Raw genomic sequence first — 23,608 nt, forward strand, 5'->3', positions numbered from 1 at the left:
CTGATAGAACATTCCATTGGTTCCAACGTTCCAAATGTAGCTGTTGCTCTCAGTACGTTGATATTGCCCTTGATCAAATTAAACTGACCCGTTATCTTAGAACATTAACTGATAATTGCTAAATATCATACGTTATTTGTGGGAAATAATAATATTTTGAAATAAACAGCATGAACTATACTAAATGTTAACAGAATTTTATTGACACGTTAAATTGGAAGTTCAGTTTACAGATAACATGAAAATCCTCTGGTGGAGGTCAGTGTAGGATGATGGTCTTGGACTCCATGGTGTAGCCAGCGAGACAAACAGGCAGATGATGCAATAATAGGCGTGGCTGAATCAAGTGGGCGGGGCCTAAATCATTTCAGTTCCAACCACAAATGAGACAAGTCGTTGGCAAAGCAGGCTCAGGAGGGCCAACCACATATCCATACATGCGTGGTAGAGCAGCTTGTCAGCGTAACTACCAACACGTCAAGATCATGTCACAGGTGCAATCTCACCTCTCAAAGTCCCTCAAATAAATATAAAATATATTTTCTCCATTTGAGTTTTTCCTCATATTACTATGGCATTTAATTCCACCATCTAAGCGTGCCGACCCTGGCATATGTTGTGTACAGTCACCTACATAGACCTCATGTTCAATCTACATGTATGTACAAACACATGTATGGGATACATTTATAAAGGCCTTTTAAGAAAATGTTGTTTCTGTTCCTTTCTTTTTTTAACTTGATTTGTTAGATATTGGGACATACTGGGGAAAAGGTTTTATGTAAATACAAAAAGGAGCACATGGGAGAAGACAATACCTGAGTCTAAGTAGCAATAGGTAATATCTATAATGCTGGAAGTGAAAAGTTATCCTAGGATGAGTGATGTTATTAAGGTGAGGGTATTAAACATGCATGGGATAGACATACGGCTCCTGAATCTAAGACAAGACCAACGACTGATTAAGGTTTGAGTCTTTACAGCAGGAGAAACGGGCGAGTAGACGGGGGCCGAATGGGGCCGATCTGTCGGCAGGTTCCATGATTCTATAATATTAGATTTAAAAGAGCAAAATGCGCTATGCGTTGCTTTGAGACCCTTTGTATCATATTTGTTCAACATTGTGGCTTCACAGAGTCACCTGTTAACCGCTACAATGTGACAAAAAAATGAAAGCATAATTCTATATATTAAGCTGTATGATGTAGCAAAAGGAAAAAAGAATGCATGCAATTTGTGACGTGTATATGTTCTGTTACACACACACACTTTTTACGTAAAAAAGTCTATAAGGGGAGGCCAAGGAACGGTTGGAGCCTCTCGAAAAAAACAAGACTCCCCCTGAAAATGTTTGATTGGCTGAAATAGTTTTTAATGGAGTCATCACGGCGTTAACTGCCACGCTTCATAATTTTAAATAGTCTTCAGTTAGCTAAAACATCAATTTCAATTTTAAGTAAGTCACTTAAAGCCCGGCTTAATCTTGCTGAAATGGATTTTTGTTTAAAAAAAAACCTCCAAAAAGGTAAAAAGTAAGATTTCATAAATGGATATTTCGGTTCTGTTTCATTTCTAGCTTCCAAAGTCGCGCAGAATACACAGAAAACAAAATGATTCCTTTTTGGTGCAAAGTTTCAATGTTGATCTTATCACCGTGGCAACCATTGACTTGGTTCTTCTGCTTAGACCATTCCTATGGTTGCTATGGTGATAGAACTGATAGAACATTCCATTGGTTCCAACGTTCCAAACGTAGCAGTTGCTCTCAGTACGTTGATCAAATTAAACTGACCCGTTATGGTCTGTATCTGGAACATGGTGTGGTTTGTGCGTTCGATTGCGAACATAATCTCTAGGTAGAGGTCGGCTTCATTTGCCTTTCGTCCTCCACTACGGTTTCCTAATCCAACAAGTAATAAAAGCATCATGAAGGCGCAGAGGCACCCCACGATTATCAGAAGAGTATCTAACATCTTCTCACTCGCCTGCTCTGCTGAGCAATGAGAAGTGTCTGAGTTTCACCTGCTTTATATAACCTCCTATGATGACATCACAGAGGCTGATGATGCAATAGTGGGCGTGGCTGCATCAAGTGGGCGGGGTCTAAATCATTTCACTTCCAACCACAAATGAGACAAGTCCCTTAAAGCCTGGCTTAATCTTACAGAAATGGATTTTTGTTTAATAAAAAATAAAACAAAAGGTAAAAAGTAATATTTCATAAATGGATATTTCGGTTCTGTTTCATTTCTGGCTTGAAAAGTCGCGCAGAATACACGGAAAACAAAATGATTCCTTTTTGGTGCAAAGTTTCAATGTTGATCTTATCACCATGGCAACCATTGACCTGGTTCTTCTGCTTAGACCATTCCTATGGTTGCTATGGTGATAGACCTGATAGAACATTCCATTGGTTCCAACGTTCCAAATGTAGCTGTTGCTCTCAGTACGTTGATATTGCCCTTGATCAAATTAAACTGACCCGTTATCTTAGAACATTAACTGATAATTGCTAAATATCATACGTTATTTGTGGGAAATAATAATATTTTTAAATAAACAGCATGAACTATACTAAATGTTAACAGAATTTTATTGACACGTTAAATTGGAAGTTCAGTTTACAGATAACATGAAAATCCTCTGGTGGAGGTCAGTGTAGGATGATGGTCTTGGACTCCATGGTGTAGCCAGCGAGACAAACAGGCAGATGATGCAATAATAGGCGTGGCTGAATCAAGTGGGCGGGGCCTAAATCATTTCAGTTCCAACCACAAATGAGACAAGTCGTTGGCAAAGCAGGCTCAGGAGGGCCAACCACATATCCATACATGCGTGGTAGAGCAGCTTGTCAGCGTAACTACCAACATGTCAAGATCATGTCACAGGTGCAATCTCACCTCTCAAAGTCCCTCAAATAAATATAAAATATATTTTCTCCATTTGAGTTTTTCCTCATATTACTATGGCATTTAATTCCACCATCTAAGCGTGCCGACCCTGGCATATGTTGTGTACAGTCACCTACATAGACCTCATGTTCAATCTACATGTATGTACAAACACATGTATGGGATACATTTATAAAGGCCTTTTAAGAAAATTTTGTTTCTGTTCCTTTCTTTTTTTAACTTGATTTTTTAGATATTGGGACATACTGGGGAAAATGTTTTATGTAAATACAAAAAGGAGCACATGGGAGAAGACAATACCTGAGTCTAAGTAGCAATAGGTAATATCTATAATGCTGGAAGTGAAAAGTTATCCTAGGATGAGTGATGTTATTAAGGTGAGGGTATTAAACATGCATGGGATAGACATACGGCTCCTGAATCTACGACAAGACCAACGACTGATTAAGGTTTGAGTCTTTACAGCAGGAGAAACGGGTGAGTAGACGGGGGCCGAATGGGGCCGATCCGTCGGCAGGTTCCATGATTCTATAATATTAGATTTAAAAGAGCAAAATGCGCTATGCGTTGCTTTGAGACCCTTTGTATCATATTTGTTCAACATTGTGGCTTCACAGAGTCACCTGTTAACCGCTACAATGTAGCAAAATAATGAAAGCATAATTCTGTATATTATGCTGTATGATGTAGCAAAAGGAAAAAAGAATGCATGCAGTTTGTGACGTGTATATGTTCTGTTACACACACACACACACTTTTTACGTAAAAAGTCTATAAGGGGAGGCCAAGGAACGGTTGGAGCCTCTCGAAAAAAACAAGACTCCCCCTGAAAATGTTTGATTGGCTGAAATAGTTTTTAATGGAGTCATCACGGCGTTAACTGCCACGCTTCATAATTTTAAATAGTCTTCAGTTAGCTAAAACATCAATTTCAATTTTAAGTAAGTCACTTAAAGCCCGGCTTAATCTTGCTGAAATGGATTTTTGTTTTAAAAAAACCTCCAAAAGGTAAAAAGTAAGATTTCATAAATGGATATTTCGGTTCTGTTTCATTTCTAGCTTCCAAAGTCGCGCAGAATACACAGAAAACAAAATGATTCCTGTTTGGTGCAAAGTTTCAATGTTGATCTTATCACCGTGGCAACCATTGACTTGGTTCTTCTGCTTAGACCATTCCTATGGTTGCTATGGTGATAGAACTGATAGAACATTCCATTGGTTCCAACGTTCCAAATGTAGCAGTTGCTCTCAGTACGTTGATCAAATTAAACTGACCCGTTATGGTCTGTATCTGGAACATGGTGTGGTTTGTGCGTTCGATTGCGAACATAATCTCTAGGTAGAGGTCGGCTTCATTTGCCTTTCGTCCTCCACTACGTTTTCCTAATCCAACAAGTAAGAAAAGCATCATGAAGGTGCAGAGGCACCCCACGATTATCAGAAGAGTATCTAACATCTTCTCACTTGCCTGCTCTGCTGAGCAATGAGAAGTGTCTGAGTTTCACCTGCTTTATATAACCTCCTATGATGACATCACAGAGGCTGATGATGCAATAGTGGGCGTGGCTGCATCAAGAGGACGGGGTCTAAATCATTTCAGTTCCAACCACAAATGAGACAAGTCCCTTAAAGCCTGGCTTAATCTTACAGAAATGGATTTTTGTTTAATAAAAAAAAACAAAAGGTAAAAAGTAATATTTCATAAATGGATATTTCGGTTCTGTTTCATTTCTGGCTTGAAAAGTCGCGCAGAATACACGGAAAACAAAATGATTCCTTTTTGGTGCAAAGTTTCAATGTTGATCTTATCACCATGGCAACCATTGACCTGGTTCTTCTGCTTAGACCATTCCTTTGGTTGCTATGGTGATAGACCTGATAGAACATTCCATTGGTTCCAACGTTCCAAATGTAGCTGTTGCTCTCAGTACGTTGATATTGCCCTTGATCAAATTAAACTGACCCGTTATCTTAGAACATTAACTGATAATTGCTAAATATCATACGTTATTTGTGGGAAATAATATTATTTTGAAATAAACAGCATGAACTATACTAAATGTTAACAGAATTTTATTGACACGTTAAATTGGAAGTTCAGTTTACAGATAACATGAAAATCCTCTGGTGGAGGTCAGTGTAGGATGATGGTCTTGGACTCCATGGTGTAGCCAGCGAGACAAACAGGCAGATGATGCAATAATAGGCGTGGCTGAACCAAGTGGGCGGGGCCTAAATCATTTCAGTTCCAACCACAAATGAGACAAGTCGTTGGCAAAGCAGGCTCAGGAGGGCCAACCACATATCCATACATACGTGGTAGAGCAGCTTGTCAGCGTAACTACCAACATGTCAAGATCATGTCACAGGTGCAATCTCACCTCTCAAACTCCCTCAAATAAATATAAAATATATTTTCTCCATTTGAGTTTTTCCTCATATTACTATGGCATTTAATTCCACCATCTAAGCGTGCCGACCCTGGCATATGTTGTGTACAGTCACCTACATAGACCTCATGTTCAATCTACATGTATGTACAAACACATGTATGGGATACATTTATAAAGGCCTTTTAAGAAAATTTTGTTTCTGTTCCTTTCTTTTTTTAACTTGATTTGTTTGATATTGGGACATACTGGGGAAAATGTTTTATGTAAATACAAAAAGGAGCACATGGGAGAAGACAATACCTGAGTCTAAGTAGCAATAGGTAATATCTATAATGCTGGAAGTGAAAAGTTATCCTAGGATGAGTGATGTTATTAAGGTGAGGGTATTAAACATGCATGGGATAGACATACGGCTCCTGAATCTAAGACAAGACCAACGACTGATTCAGGTTTGAGTCTTTACAGCAGGAGAAACGGGCGAGTAGACGGGGGCCGAATGGGGCCGATCCGTCGGCAGGTTCCATGATTCTATAATATTAGATTTAAAAGAGCAAAATGCGCTATGCGTTGCTTTGAGACCCTTTGTATCATATTTGTTCAACATTGTGGCTTCACAGAGTCACCTGTTAACCGCTACAATGTAGCAAAATAATGAAAGCATAATTCTGTATATTATGCTGTATGATGTAGCAAAAGGAAAAAAGAATGCATGCAATTTGTGACATGTATATGTTCTGTTACACACACACACACACTTCTTACGTAAAAAGTCTATAAGGGGAGGCCAAGGAACGGTTGGAGCCTCTCGAAAAAAACAAGACTCCCCCTGAAAATGCTTGATTGGCTGAAATAGTTTTTAATGGAGTCATCACGGCGTTAACTGCCACGCTTCATAATTTTAAATAGTCTTCAGTTAGCTAAAACATCAATTTCAATTTTAAGTAAGTCACTTAAAGCCCGGCTTAATCTTGCTGAAATGGATTTTTGTTTAAAAAAACCTCCAAAAGGTAAAAAGTAAAATTTCATAAATGGATATTTCGGTTCTGTTTCATTTCTAGCTTCCAAAGTCGCGCAGAATACACAGAAAACAAAATGATTCCTGTTTGGTGCAAAGTTTCAATGTTGATCTTATCACCGTGGCAACCATTGACTTGGTTCTTCTGCTTAGACCATTCCTATGGTTGCTATGGTGATAGAACTGATAGAACATTCCATTGGTTCCAACGTTCCAAATGTAGCAGTTGCTCTCAGTACGTTGATCAAATTAAACTGACCCGTTATGGTCTGTATCTGGAACATGGTGTGGTTTGTGCGTTCGATTGCGAACATAATCTCTAGGTAGAGGTCGGCTTCATTTGCCTTTCGTCCTCCACTACGTTTTCCTAATCCAACAAGTAAGAAAAGCATCATGAAGGTGCAGAGGCACCCCACGATTATCAGAAGAGTATCTAACATCTTCTCACTTGCCTGCTCTGCTGAGCAATGAGAAGTGTCTGAGTTTCACCTGCTTTATATAACCTCCTATGATGACATCACAGAGGCTGATGATGCAATAGTGGGCGTGGCTGCATCAAGAGGACGGGGTCTAAATCATTTCAGTTCCAACCACAAATGAGACAAGTCCCTTAAAGCCTGGCTTAATCTTACAGAAATGGATTTTTGTTTAATAAAAAAAAACAAAAGGTAAAAAGTAATATTTCATAAATGGATATTTCGGTTCTGTTTCATTTCTGGCTTGAAAAGTCGCGCAGAATACACGGAAAACAAAATGATTCCTTTTTGGTGCAAAGTTTCAATGTTGATCTTATCACCATGGCAACCATTGACCTGGTTCTTCTGCTTAGACCATTCCTTTGGTTGCTATGGTGATAGACCTGATAGAACATTCCATTGGTTCCAACGTTCCAAATGTAGCTGTTGCTCTCAGTACGTTGATATTGCCCTTGATCAAATTAAACTGACCCGTTATCTTAGAACATTAACTGATAATTGCTAAATATCATACGTTATTTGTGGGAAATAATAATATTTTGAAATAAACAGCATGAACTATACTAAATGTTAACAGAATTTTATTGACACGTTAAATTGGAAGTTCAGTTTACAGATAACATGAAAATCCTCTGGTGGAGGTCAGTGTAGGATGATGGTCTTGGACTCCATGGTGTAGCCAGCGAGACAAACAGGCAGATGATGCAATAATAGGCGTGGCTGAATCAAGTGGGCGGGGCCTAAATCATTTCAGTTCCAACCACAAATGAGACAAGTCGTTGGCAAAGCAGGCTCAGGAGGGCCAACCACATATCCATACATGCGTGGTAGAGCAGCTTGTCAGCGTAACTACCAACACGTCAAGATCATGTCACAGGTGCAATCTCACCTCTCAAAGTCCCTCAAATAAATATAAAATATATTTTCTCCATTTGAGTTTTTCCTCATATTACTATGGCATTTAATTCCACCATCTAAGCGTGCCGACCCTGGCATATGTTGTGTACAGTCACCTACATAGACCTCATGTTCAATCTACATGTATGTACAAACACATGTATGGGATACATTTATAAAGGCCTTTTAAGAAAATTTTGTTTCTGTTCCTTTCTTTTTTTAACTTGATTTGTTAGATATTGGGACATACTGGGGAAAATGTTTTATGTAAATACAAAAAGGAGCACATGGGAGAAGACAATACCTGAGTCTAAGTAGCAATAGGTAATATCTATAATGCTGGAAGTGAAAAGTTATCCTAGGATGAGTGATGTTATTAAGGTGAGGGTATTAAACATGCATGGGATAGACATACGGCTCCTGAATCTAAGACAAGACCAACGACTGATTAAGGTTTGAGTCTTTACAGCAGGAGAAACGGGCGAGTAGACGGGGGCCGAATGGGGCCGATCCGTCGGCAGGTTCCATGATTCTATAATATTAGATTTAAAAGAGCAAAATGCGCTATGGGTTGCTTTGAGACCCTTTGTATCATATTTGTTCAACAATGTGGCTTCACAGAGTCACCTGTTAACCGCTACAATGTAGCAAAATAATGAAAGCATAATTCTGTATATTATGCTGTATGATGTAGCAAAAGGAAAAAAGAATGCATGCAATTTGTGACGTGTATATGTTCTGTTACACACACACACTTTTTACGTAAAAAGTCTATAAGGGGAGGCCAAGGAACGGTTGGAGCCTCTCGAAAAAAACAAGACTCCCCCTGAAAATGTTTGATTGGCTGAAATAGTTTTTAATGGAGTCATCACGGCGTTAACTGCCACGCTTCATAATTTTAAATAGTCTTCAGTTAGCTAAAACATCAATTTCAATTTTAAGTAAGTCACTTAAAGCCCGGCTTAATCTTGCTGAAATGGATTTTTGTTTAAAAAAAACCTCCAAAAGGTAAAAAGTAAGATTTCATAAATGGATATTTCGGTTCTGTTTCATTTCTAGCTTCCAAAGTCGCGCAGAATACACAGAAAACAAAATGATTCCTTTTTGGTGCAAAGTTTCAATGTTGATCTTATCACCGTGGCAACCATTGACTTGGTTCTTCTGCTTATACCATTCCTATGGTTGCTATGGTGATAGAACTGATAGAACATTCCATTGGTTCCATACATATGCAGATACCCACCTGTATACATACATATGCACATATACACAAACCCACCTGTATACATACATATGCACATAAACACACACCACCTGTATACATACATATATGCACGTAAACATACACACCCACATGTATACATACATATATGCACGTAAACATACACATACCCACATGTATACATACATATGCACATACCCACCTGTATACATACATATGCACATATACACAAACCCACCTGTATACATACATATGCACATAAACATACACACATGTATACATAAACATACCCACATGTATACATACATATGCACGTAAACATACACATACCCACATGTATACATGCATATGCACGTAAACATATACACATACCCACATGTATACATACATATATGCACGTAAACATACACATACCCACCTGTATACATACATATCCGCATATACACAAAGCCACCTGTATACATACATATGCACATAAACATTGACATACCCACATGTATACATGCATATGCACGTAAACATATACACATACCCACCTGTACGCATACATATGCACATAAACATAGACATACCCACCTGTATACATACATATGCATATACACAAACCCACCTGTATACACACATATGCACATAAACATACACACATGTATACATAAACATACCCACATGTATACATACATATGCACAAACATACCCACCAATAAACATACATATGCACATTCACATAGATACATACATATGCACATAAACATATAGACTAGGGCTGCAACTAACGATTATTTAAATAATCGATTAGTTGGCCGATTATTTTTTCGATTAATCGATTAATCGGATAAAAAAAACAATATGCAAATTTTTCGTTTATTTAAAATAATTTAATGAACTGGATGTTAAAAAACAACTTAAAATTTACATTAACATTCTTATTTTGTTATGATGTAATAAAAAACAATATTTTCAAAGTACAAGAACCCAAACACAATATTTATGAAACAAAATAACCCCAAACATTCTGAAAAGAGGTGGACTATTACTGTTCAAGAAACTTTGCCCCAGCCCTGGCACTTTGCACCTAGCACTTTGCACCTTGCACCCAGCACTTTGCACCCAGCACTTTGCCCCAGCACTTTGCACCCAGCCCTGGCACTTTGCACCCAGCACTTTGCCCCAGCCCTGGCACTTTGCACTTTGCACCCAGCACTTTGCACTTTGCACCCAGCACTCAGCACTTTGCACCCAGCACTTTGCACCCAGCACTTTGCACCCAGCACTTTGCACCCAGCCCTGGCACTTTGCACCCAGCACTTTGCACCCAGCACTCAGCACTTTGCACCCAGCACTTTGCCCCAGCACTCAGCACTTTGCACCCAGCCCTGGCACTTTGCACCCAGCACTTTGCACCCAGCCCTGGCACTTTGCACCCAGCACTTTGCACTGTGCCCCTGCACCCAGTCTCCAACTCTGCCCTGCACCCAGCCCTGCCCCCACATTCTGCCCTGCCCCCACACTCTGCCCTGCACCCACTGTGCCCTGCACCCACACTCACACCCTGCCCTGCATCCCCACCCCCACTCTGCCCTGCACCCAGTCTCCCACTCTGCACCCAGTCTCCTGCCCTGCCCCCCACCCCCACTCTGCCCTACACCCCCCACCCCCACTCTGCCCTACACCCCCCACCCCCACTCTGCCCTGCACCCACACTCACACCCTGCCCTGCATCCCCACCCCCACTCTGCCCTGCACTCAGTCACCTACCCTGGCCTGCCCCCCCACCCCCACTCTGCCCTGCACCCAGTCACCTACCCTGGCCTGCCCCCCCACCCCCACTCTGCCCTGCACCCCCACCCCCACTCTGCCCTGCACCCACCACCCCCACTCTGCCCTGCACCCACACTCACACCCTGCCCTGCATCCCCTGAAACCCCACCCCCACCCCGCCGTGGACCCCCACCCCCGCGAATCGCTCTGTGCGAATGGAGCCACTGGCACAGAGCGAACCGCTCCGTGCGAATGGAGCCACTCGCACAGAGCGAACCGCTCTGTGCGAATGGAGCCACTCGCACAGAGCGAATCGTACAGAGCGAATCGCTCTGTGCGAATGGAGCCACTCGCACAGAGCGATTCGCACATAGACATGAAGAATACTTACCTCCGGAAGGCGTCACATCCGTCACGTAGCTGAAAGAAGGCGGAGACTGCAGAGCGTGTAGCCAGAAGCGGGGAACGCTCGCGGAGGTAAGTAAAAGGAGCCGAGTGCTCCAACAACGAATCGATCACTCGATTAATCGATAACGGAAATCGTCGACAACGATTTCCGTTATCGATTATTATCGATTTTATCGATTCGTTGTTTCAGCCCTAATATAGACATACCCACATGTATACATACATATGCACATACCCACCTGTATACATACATATGCATATACACACACCACCTGTATACATACATATGCAGGTAAACATACACATACCCACATGTATACATGCATATGCACGTAAACATATACACATACCCACCTGTGTACATACATATATGCACGTAAACATACACATACCCATATGTATACATACATATGCACATATACACAAACCCACCTGTATACATACATATGCACGTAAACATATAGACATACCCACCTGTATACATACATATGCACCTACCCACCTGTATACATACATATGCACATAATCACCTGTATACATACATATGCACATAAACATATGCACATACCCACCTGTATACATACATATGCACGTAAACATATACACATACCCACATGTATACATACATATGCACCTACCCACCTGTATACATACATATGCACATAATCACCTGTATACATACATATGCAAATAAACATATGCACATACCCACCTGTATACATAGATATGCACGTAAACATATACACATACCCACATGTATACATACATATGCACCTACCCACCTATATACATACATATGCACATATACACAAACCCACCTGTATACATACATATGCACATAAACATACACACATGTATACATACATATGCACAGAAACACACACACATGTATACATACATATGCACATAAACACACACCACCTGTATACATACATATGCACAAACATACCCAGGGCCGGCCCTACAATGGAGCCGACTGGGGCAATTGCTCCAGGCGGCACTTTTGAAGGGGCAGCACTTTAGCGTTTTTTTTTTAAGCGGAGGAGAGAGAGGGGCGCCGAGTGGTTTTCGCTTACCCGCTCGGCGCTTCTCTCTCTCCTCTTCGGCGAGTCTCCCTGTTCGGTCTCGGTGCCGGTTTGTAATGCCGAGCACCGGAAGTGACGTCAATTTCCGGCGCTCAGCATTACAAGCCGGCACCGTGGCAGAGCAGGGAGACTCGCCGCATGACTGTTTAAAGTTAAGTACCTTTAAACAGGGGGGGGGTTAGGGTAGATAATGGCGTCGGCGAAGTTTAAAATGGTGCCCCCCCTGCGTCGGTGGGGGGGGCGGCATTTTAAACTTCGCCCCAGGCGGCATTAAGTCTTGGGCCGGCCCTGAACATACCCACCAATAAACATACATATGCACATTCACATAGATACATACATATGCACGTAAACATATACACATAACCACATGTATACATACATATGCACATAAACATATAGACATACCCACATGTATACATACATATGCACATACCCACCTGTATACATACATATGCACATATACACAAACCCACCTGTATACATACATATGCACATAAACACACACCACCTGTATACATACATATGCACGTAAACATACACATACCCACATGTATACATGCATATGCACGTAAACATATACACATACCCACATGTATACATACATATGCACATATACACAAACCTACCTGTATACATACATATGCACGTAAACATATAGACATACCCACCTGTATACATACATATGCACATAAACATATGCACATACCCACATGTATACATACATATGCACCTACCCACCTGTATACATACATATGCACATATACACAAACCCACCTGTATACATACATATGCACATAAACACACACACACACACATGTATACATACATATGCACATAAACACACACCACCTGTATACATACATATGCACGTAAACATACACATACCCACATGTATACATACATATGCTCATACCCACCTGTATACATACATATGCACATATACACAAACCCACCTGTATACATACATATGCACATAAACACACACACATGTATACATACATATGCACATAAACACACACCACACTTATGCACGTAAACATACACATACCCACCTGTATACATGCATATGCACGCATACATGCATATGCACGTAAACATATACACATACCCACCTGTATGCATACATATGCACATAAACATAGACATACCCACCTGTATACATACATATGCACATAAACATACCCACATGTATACATAAACATACCCACATGTATACATACATATGCACAAACATACCCAGGGCCGGCCGTACAATGGAGCTGACTGGGGCAATTGCTCCAGGCGGCACTTTTGAAGGGGCGGCACTTTAGCGGTTTTTTTTTAAGCGGAGGAGAGAGAGGGGCGCAGAGTGGTTTTCGCTTACCCGCTCGGCGCTTCTCTCTCTCCTCTGCGGCGAGTCTCCCTGTTCGGTCTCGGTGCCGGTTTGTAATGCCGAGCACCGGAAGTGACGTCAATTTCCGGCGCTCAGCATTACAAGCCGGCACCGTGGCAGAGCAGGGAGACTCGCCGCATGACTGTTTAAAGTTAAGTACCTTTAAACAGGGGGGGGTTAGGGTAGATAATGGCGTCGGCGAAGTTTAAAATGGTGCCCCCCCGGCGTCGGTGGGGGGGGCGGCATTTTAAACTTCGCCCCAGGCGGCATTAAGTCTTGGGCCGGCCCTGAACATACCCACCAATAAACATACATATGCACATTCACATAGATACATACATATGCACGTAAACATATACACATAACCACATGTATACATACATATGCACATAAACATATTCACATAACCACATGTATACATACATATGCATATACCCACCTGTATATATACATATGCACATATACACAAACCCACCTGTATACATACATATGCACTTAAACACACACACACACATGTATACATACATATGCACATAAACACACGCCCCCTGTATACATACATATGCACGTAAACATACACATACCCACATGTATACATACATATGCACATATACACAAACCCACCTGTATACATACATATGCACGTAAACATATAGACATACCCACCTGTATACATACATATGCACATAAACATATGCACATACCCACATGTATACATACATATGCACCTACCCACCTGTATACATACATATGAACATAAACACACACACACACACATGTATACATACATATGCACATAAACACACACCACCTGTATACATACATATGCACGTAAACATACACATACCCACATGTATACATGCATATGCACGTAAACATATACACATACCCACCTGTATACATACATACATGCACGTAAACATACACACATGTAAACATACATATGCACATAAACACACACACACCACCTGTATACATACATATGCACGTAAACATACACACCCACATGTATACATGCATATGCACGTAAACATACACATACCCACATGTATACATACATATATGCACGTAAACATACACATACCCACATATATACATACATATGCAGATACCCACCTGTATACATACATATGCACATATACACAAACCCACCTGTATACATACATATGCACATAAACACACACACATGTATACATACATATGCACATAAACACACACCACCTGTATACATACATATGCACGTAAACATACACACCCACATGTATACATGCATATGCACGAAAACATATACACATACCCACCTGTATACATACATATATGCACCTAAACATACACATACCCACATGTATACATACATATATGCACGTAAACATACACATACCCACATGTATACATACATATGCACATACCCACCTGTATACATACATATGCACATAAACACACACCACCTGTATACATACATATGCACGTAAACATACACATACCCACATGTATGCATACATTTGCACATAAACATAGACATACCCACCTTTATACATACATATGCACATAAACATACACACATGTATACATAAACATACCCACATGTATACATACATATGCACGTAAACATACACATACCCACATGTATACATGCATATGCACATAAACATACACACATGTATACATAAACATACCCACATGTATACATACATATGCACATAAACATACACATACCCACATGTATACATGCATATGCACGTAAACATATACACATACCCACCTGTATGCATACATATGCACATAAACATAGACATACCCACCTGTATACATACATATGCACATATACACAAACCCACCTGTATACATACATATGCACATAAACATACACACATGTATACATAAACATACCCACATGTATACATACATATGCACAAACATACCCACCAATAAACATACATATGCACATTCACATAGATACATACATATGCACGTAAACATATACACATAACCACATGTATACATACATATGCACATAAACATATAGACATACCCACATGTATACATACATATGCACATACCCACCTGTATACATACATATGCATATACACACACCACCTGTATACATACATATGCACGTAAACATACGCATACCCACATGTATACATGCATATGCACGTAAACATATACACATACCCACCTGTGTACATACATATATGCACGTAAACATACACATACCCACATGTATACATACATATGCACATATACACAAACCCACCTGTATACATACATATGCACGTAAACATATAGACATACCCACCTGTATACATACATATGCACATACCCACCTGTATACATACATATGCACATAAACATATGCACATACCCACCTGTATACATACATATGCAGGTAAACATGTACACATACCCACATGTATACATACATATGCACCTACCCACCTGTATACATACATATGCACATATACACAAACCCACCTGTATACATACATATGCACATAAACATACACACATGTATACATACATATGCACAGAAACACACACATGTATACATACATATGCACATAAACACACACCACCTGTATACATACATATGCACGTAAACATACACATACCCACATGTATACATGCATATGCACGTAAACATATACACATACCCACCTGTATACATACATATATGCACATAAACATACACATACCCACATGTATACATACATATGCACATACCCACCTGTATACATACATATGCACATATACACATATACACAAACCCACCTGTATACATACATATGCACATAAACATACACACATGTATACATACATATGCACATACACACATGTATACATACATATGCACATAAACACACACCACCTGTATACATGCATATGCACGTAAACATACACACCCACATGTAAACATGCATATGCACGTAAACATATACACATACCCACCTGTATACATACATATATGCACGTAAACATACACATACCCACATGTATACATACATATGCTCATACCCACCTGTATACATACATATGCACATATACACAAACCCACCTGTATACATACATATGCACATAAACACACACACATGTATACATACATATGCACATAAACACACACCACACTTATGCACGTAAACATACACATACCCACATGTATACATGCATATGCACGCATACATGCATATGCACGTAAACATATACACATACCCACCTGTATGCATACATATGCACATAAACATAGACATACCCACCTGTATACATACATATGCACATAAACATACACACATGTATACATAAACATACCCACATGAATACATACATATCCACAAACATACCCACCAATAAACATACATATGCACAATCACATATATACATACATACACATTACCTAAAACTGGGAAAGACTCCTTACTGCATTAGGCTTTAAAATTTACCTCTTTTTTAGCATCTCTGGACATCTTACAAATACTTACTGCGCCCTCGCTGCCAGGAAGCTCCCATGGAAGCCGGCCTCCCTGGTGTGTTTCTGTTGGTTATAAGAGGATAAGATGGGCTCCTCCTGGACCCGTTTCCACTTGAAAAAGGCTCCGCGTGGCATCCTGTGCTTACTGGTTTTTCCTGGCATCACCACTCAGCCCTGGTAGCATCTGCTGTACCGGATTATGAAGCCCATGTAAGTGCGACATGCGTTCTCTTCACTTCTGATAGGAATCTAGAACAGCGTCCATGTCCTACTGCGCAGCAACTAAATCAGGGGCTGTGTAAGTCCTCAGTAGCCATTCAAATCTTCAGACCCGAGAACTACTCTCTGCCGGATCCTGGTTGTAGAGGAAGCTACTAGAAACTTCCACCTCTGCTTATATACCTTCTAGATGGCTGTAAACATGACCAATGAATGAGAAGGAATCAAAGCATCCCTGCATAGGCCAACCATCCTATGCCCCTTTTCTCATTGGTCCAAGAAGGCCCAATCCTGGGAAGTAGAAATACACAGAAATACATCAGTCACTCAGGCTTTATAACTGAAATAAACTTTAAAACATCATTAAATTCAAAGTGCTATAAAGTTAACCATGCTTAAAAAAATAACATATTACCATATTTGCTCGATTATAAGATGACCCCCCAAAATCTGAATATTAGTTTAGGAAAAAAGAAAAAGGCTGAATGTAAGATGACCCTGTAGGAAAAAAGTGTTCCTAGTAAATGTTAATTCATGTAAACTATTTTTTTTAATAAAATCTATGATTGAGAAAAAATTTTTGTTTTTATTTCCTTTTATTTTTCAACCCGCCCCGTTATGCACATCTGCACCCAGGCTTCCCACTCCTATATGTCACTGTGCCCCATGATATGCCTTTTAGCCCTCTATATGCAACATAACATACACACATACCCACCTGTATACATACGCACATAAACAGACATACCCACCTGTATACATACATATGCAGATAAACATATGCACATACCCACCTGTATACATTCATATGCACATAAACATATAGACATACCCACCTGTATACATACGCACATAAACAGACAAACCCACCTGTATACATACATATGCAGATAAACATATGCACATACCCACCTGTATATATATACATATGCACATACTCACCTGTATACATACATATGCACATAAACATATAGACATACCCACCTGTATACATATGTACATAAAACATATACCCACTTGTATACATACGTAAGCATATAAACATACCCACCTGTATACATACATCTGCACATACACATATATACATACATACACATGACCTAAAACTGGGAAAGACCCCTTACTGCATTATTCTTTAAACTTTACCCCTTTTTAGCATCTCTGGACATCTTACAAATACTTACTGCGCCCTCGCTGCCAGGAAGCTCCCATGGAAGCCGGCCTCCCCGGTGTGTTTCTGTTGGTTATAAGAGGATAAGATGGGCTCCTCCTGGACCCGTTTCCACTTGAAGAAGGCTCCGCGTGGCATCTGGTTTTTCCTGGCATCACCACTCAGCCCTGGTAGCATCTGCTGTACCGGATCATGAAGCCCATGTAAGTGCGACATGCGTTCTCTTCACTTCTGACAGGAATCCAGAACAGCGTCCATGTCCTGCTGCGCAGCAATTAAATCAGGGGCTGTGTAAGTCCTCAGTAGCCATTCAAATCTTCAGACCCGAGAACTACTCTCTGCCGGATCCTGGTTGTAGAGGAAGCTACTAGAAACTTCCACCTCTGCTTATATACCTTCTACATGGCTGTAAACATGACCAATGAATGAGAAGGAATCAAAGCATCCCTGCATAGGCCAACCATCCTATCCCCCTTTTCTCATTGGTCCAAGAAGGCCCAATCCTGGGAAGCAGTCTATTATCTGATGTGTAGAAATACATCAGTCACTCAGGCTTTATAACTGAAATAAACTTCAAAGTGCTATAAAGTTAACCATGCTTAAAAAAATGACATATTGCCGTATTTGCTCGATTATAAGATGACCCCCCAAAATCTGAATATTAGTTTAGGAAAAAAAGAAAAAGCCTGAATGTAAGACGACCCTGTAGGAAAAAAGTTTTCCTAGTAAATGTTAATTCATGTAAACTATGTAAACCTTTTTTTTTTCAATAAAATCTATGTTTGAGAAAAATATTTTTTTTGTTTTTATTTCCTTTTATTTTCCAACCTGCCCTCCAGTTATGAACATCTGCCCCCAGGCTTGCCACTCCTATATGGCACTGTGGCCCATGATATGCCTTTTAAGCCTCCAAATGCCACTGTGCCCCATGATATGCCTTTTAACCCTCTATATGCTACTGTGCCCCATGAAATGCCTTTTGACCCCTTATGTGCCACTCTTCCTCCAGAAATGCCTTATACCCCTATATGCCACTCTGGCATTTAGGGGGTTGAAAGGCATATTATGGGGCAGAGTGGCATATAGGGAGGTATAAGGTATTTCAGGAGGCAGAGTGGTGTATAGAGGGTTAAAAGGCATCTCTGGAGGCATTAAGGGGGTTAAAGGCATCATAGAGCACTCTGCCTACAGAAATGCTTTATGCCCCCCATTTAACCCCCCCCCACACACACACACACACACTTAACGGTGCTTCCGATTCCCTGCTGTGTAGTCGCGGCAGCGGGTAGACGTCTACGCAATTCGCAACTTCCGCTGCAGCCGGAAGGAGATGCGGTTAGCAGCAGGGGTTGTCTGCGTCCATAGCGCAGACCTCCCCCGACTATTAGAGAGAATTCCCTGCCCCAGAACTCTCCTCACTGACAGCCGGGGAAGGTCTGCACGATGGACGTAGACAACCCCGGCTGCCAACTGCACCTCCTTCCGGCTGCAGCGGAAGTTGCGAATCGCGTAGAAGTCTACCCGCTGCCCCGACTACACAGCAGGGAGTCGGAAGCAGCGGTAAGTTTGGGGGGGGGTTAAATGGGGGGCTATGACAGGAGCATCCAGGACTCCTGAGGTCTGATTATAAGACAACCCCAATTATAAGGGGTATTTTTCAGAGCATGTAAGTGTAAACTATTTTTTTTTAAATATATGATTGAGAAAATTATTTTGTTTTTATTTCCTTTTATTTTCCAACCTGCCCCCCAGTTATGCACATCTGCCCCAGAAATGCCCTATACCCCCTATATGCCACTGTGCCCCATGATATGATATGTTTGTGTATCATAGATGTATAATTGTGGAAGGGCAAAGATGGCACTAGCCGTAGGTTTGAGCCTTGGGGACCAAGATGGCACAGGCTGGACTGTTTGGGGACAAAGATTGCAAATCTTATGTGTGTTATCTGGGTGCTGGTCAGGTTCTATGTGGGCAGTGTGGACGCCAGGTTTTAAATATACCTTTAATGCCGTGTTTTTATGTGAATTCCAATTGATCTTTACCTGCAAAGCTGGGTTTTTGTGTTATTCTGTAGATCCATATGTGCTATGCTATGTTTCCATACATTATTTATGTGTACCTGCAAATACAGGGTTAATATGTCTTATTCAGTTGATTAATACCTGCAATGCTGTTTCCGTGTATGTATTTGATCTATACCTGCGATGCTACGTTTCATATATTATTGTATACCTGCAAATACAGGATTTGTATGTCTGATTCTGTTTATTTTATATATACCTTCAGTGCTGAGATCACAAGTGAATTTCAATTGATCTGGGTTTGTGTGTTGATCTATACCTGCTATCGGCAGCAGGGTCTAATATATATATAGGCAGCAGGGGCTAGTAAATGGGTTTTAGATATTTGTACAGGGGCGCAATTTCAGTGCTTGCCATAGGTGCTATTTTCAGTAGATACGCCTCTGTATACACATCACACCTCCCGCCCACCCTGCTTACCTCTCCAGCAGCTTTCTCTCAAGCTGTTCACACACCATGCAAGCAGCCTCAGGATCACGTGACCCCGATAAAAGTAGGTAAGAGTTCCATGTTAACACCAGTGCACACCCTTTCCTTCCTCCCCAATGATACAGTGAGGGGATGTGTATATACGGCTCCTGAATATAAGACAAGCCCAACGACTGAGTGTTTGCAGATGGCCGGACGGCTCTCAGAGACAGGGAAGAAAATTTCATATACACTCCCCTGTCATATGTATAAAATAAAACTAGAGGCTCAGAAATAATGCAATAAGTTTTTTTTCTTTTCGTTACAGAGAAGGTGGTAGAAAAATGGAACTGCCTCCCAGCAGGAGTGGTAGTGGCAAATACAGTGAGAGAATGTAATACGCTTCTGCTGGCAGGCTGTTCCACTTATCTACCACCCGATTTCTCATTAGAGGTTATACCTGCGAGGGGATGTAAACATGCAGGGGACGGGGATACGGGGCCCCGAATCTGACTGATTAATGTCACATGTTACAGCAGGAATAATGGCCGACTAGCCGGGGGCCGAATGGCTCCGATGTGCCATTAAATTCTGTTTGTACGACGAGTCGCTCCGTGAGTCCTGCTGGATTCCAGCTTCTTATTGAAACCGAGAATTTCCCGGCAGATCAGCCCCGTTCCCATGTCTACTCACCCGTTATTGCTGCTGTAACCACTCCAACATTAACCAATCAGATTCGGGGCCCCGTATCCCCGTCCCCTGCATGTTTACATCCCCTCACTGTATAACCTCTACAACTTCTGCTGGGAGGCTGTTCCACTTATCACCCTCTCAATAAAGTAAAACTTCTTGCATAACTTCGGAGTCTCTTCTTTTAGAAGGCTATTATTTATACATATGACAGGGCAGTGTGTATGCATTATGCTGGGGGTGGAAGATTTTCAACTTGCTGATCTTACTCTGGATTATGAACGGCCGTCTCAAGCGAGCTTCTCCTGCAAAGAGAACCCCGCAGGCCCTGCATAATGCGTAGTTTAATCGGTGTGACTGAGTAAGAAATCTTCCCGTTATCTGTGGATTGTTCGGCGACACCGGAGGTTCCGGGAAAGGAGAGCCTTTCACTTCCCTGACTCCGCTATGCATCGTACGGGCCGGCGCTGGCAGGAAGAGCTCACCGGGGCCGGCCCTTCATAATGCTTGGAGTGATGGGATTGGGGGCTCAACTCTCCTGTAAACCTCTGCGGACAGATTGCTTGAGCGTTTCTCCTGATTTTACTATACATTGTGCAGGGCCCGCTCAGTTCCCTTTTCAGGGGAAGCTCACAGGGGCGAGCGCTTCATAATACATCGTAACGTAAAGAAATGTCCAAAACCTTCCTTGTGGGGTGTATTCACTAAAGCTGTTTGTTAACCCCTGATGTCACTCTGTATTCTGAAGGGCAGGCATCAGGGGATTGAAGTGTAAGCTTCTGTGCTCGCAAATACACCCCCTATGTACAGAATGAGATGAGGACGTTATCCCGCAGGAAGCTCCTAAACCTGTATAAATCATATCTGTGCATTAAGCCTGGGCTATTAGCGCGAGAGGCTGAGAGGCTCCGATGTGTTTCTGCGTCACGATATTTCTTTGTATTCTGTGCCGGTGATCGGGAAATATGGAATAACCATAAACCGTACCGGGCCCTCCCTGTGCCGGGGGGCTGTGATCCGCCGGGCGTCTGGCCCTCCCTGTGCCGGGGGCTGTGACCCGCCGGGCGTTTGGGTGATGCAGGATTGCAGGTCCCGGCAGGGGCGTACCTAGAGTATTTGGCACCTGGGGCGGATCCTGTATGTGGCACCCCCCCACACACACACACACACACTTTAAAACTGCATAGCTTCTACCGTTATATACCAGCACAGACACTGAAGGTGGTACAGCATTACTGTTATCATTATATACTGAGGCAGACATTGATGGTGGTACAGCATAACACTTATCACTATATATATATATATATATATATATATATATATATATATATATGATTGTTAACAGCAATCACATTCCTATCATGCCCAGGCATACCCCGATTCCAGGATGTACTTGCAGACTTGGCATGATAGGAGTATGATTGCCCTATCTACCCCGTCTCACTCCCTTCTCCCTATCTACCCCCTATCCCCCGTCTCACTCCCTTCTCCCTATCTACCCCTCCTAACTATCTACCCTCTCCCTCTTTGAAGTTCACTTACCTTTCAAGAGTCCTGCGGTGGGGGTGCAAGGCCTCTGTCTCCCAGCTCTGCCACTGTATGGAACAGTATAGAGTGATGGGAGTTATGATGTACTTTAGAGCATAATTATATAATGAAAAATACATTGGAAATGGTACATCATAACACCCATCACTCACACATTTACCAATCCACACATATACCAATCCACACACACATACCAATCCACACACATATACCAATCCACACATTTACCAATCCACACATATACCCTAATCCACACACACATACCAATACACACACATACCAATCCACACACATATACCAATCCACACATACACCAATCCACACATATACCAATCCACACATACACCAATCCACACATACACCAATCCACACATATACCAATCCACACATACACCAATCCACACATATACCAATCCACACACATATACCAATCCACAAATATACCAATCCACACATATACCAATCCACACATATACCA

Source organism: Spea bombifrons, chromosome 10 (genome assembly GCF_027358695.1).
Source record: "Spea bombifrons isolate aSpeBom1 chromosome 10, aSpeBom1.2.pri, whole genome shotgun sequence".
Classification (NCBI taxonomy): Eukaryota; Metazoa; Chordata; class Amphibia; order Anura; family Pelobatidae; genus Spea; species Spea bombifrons.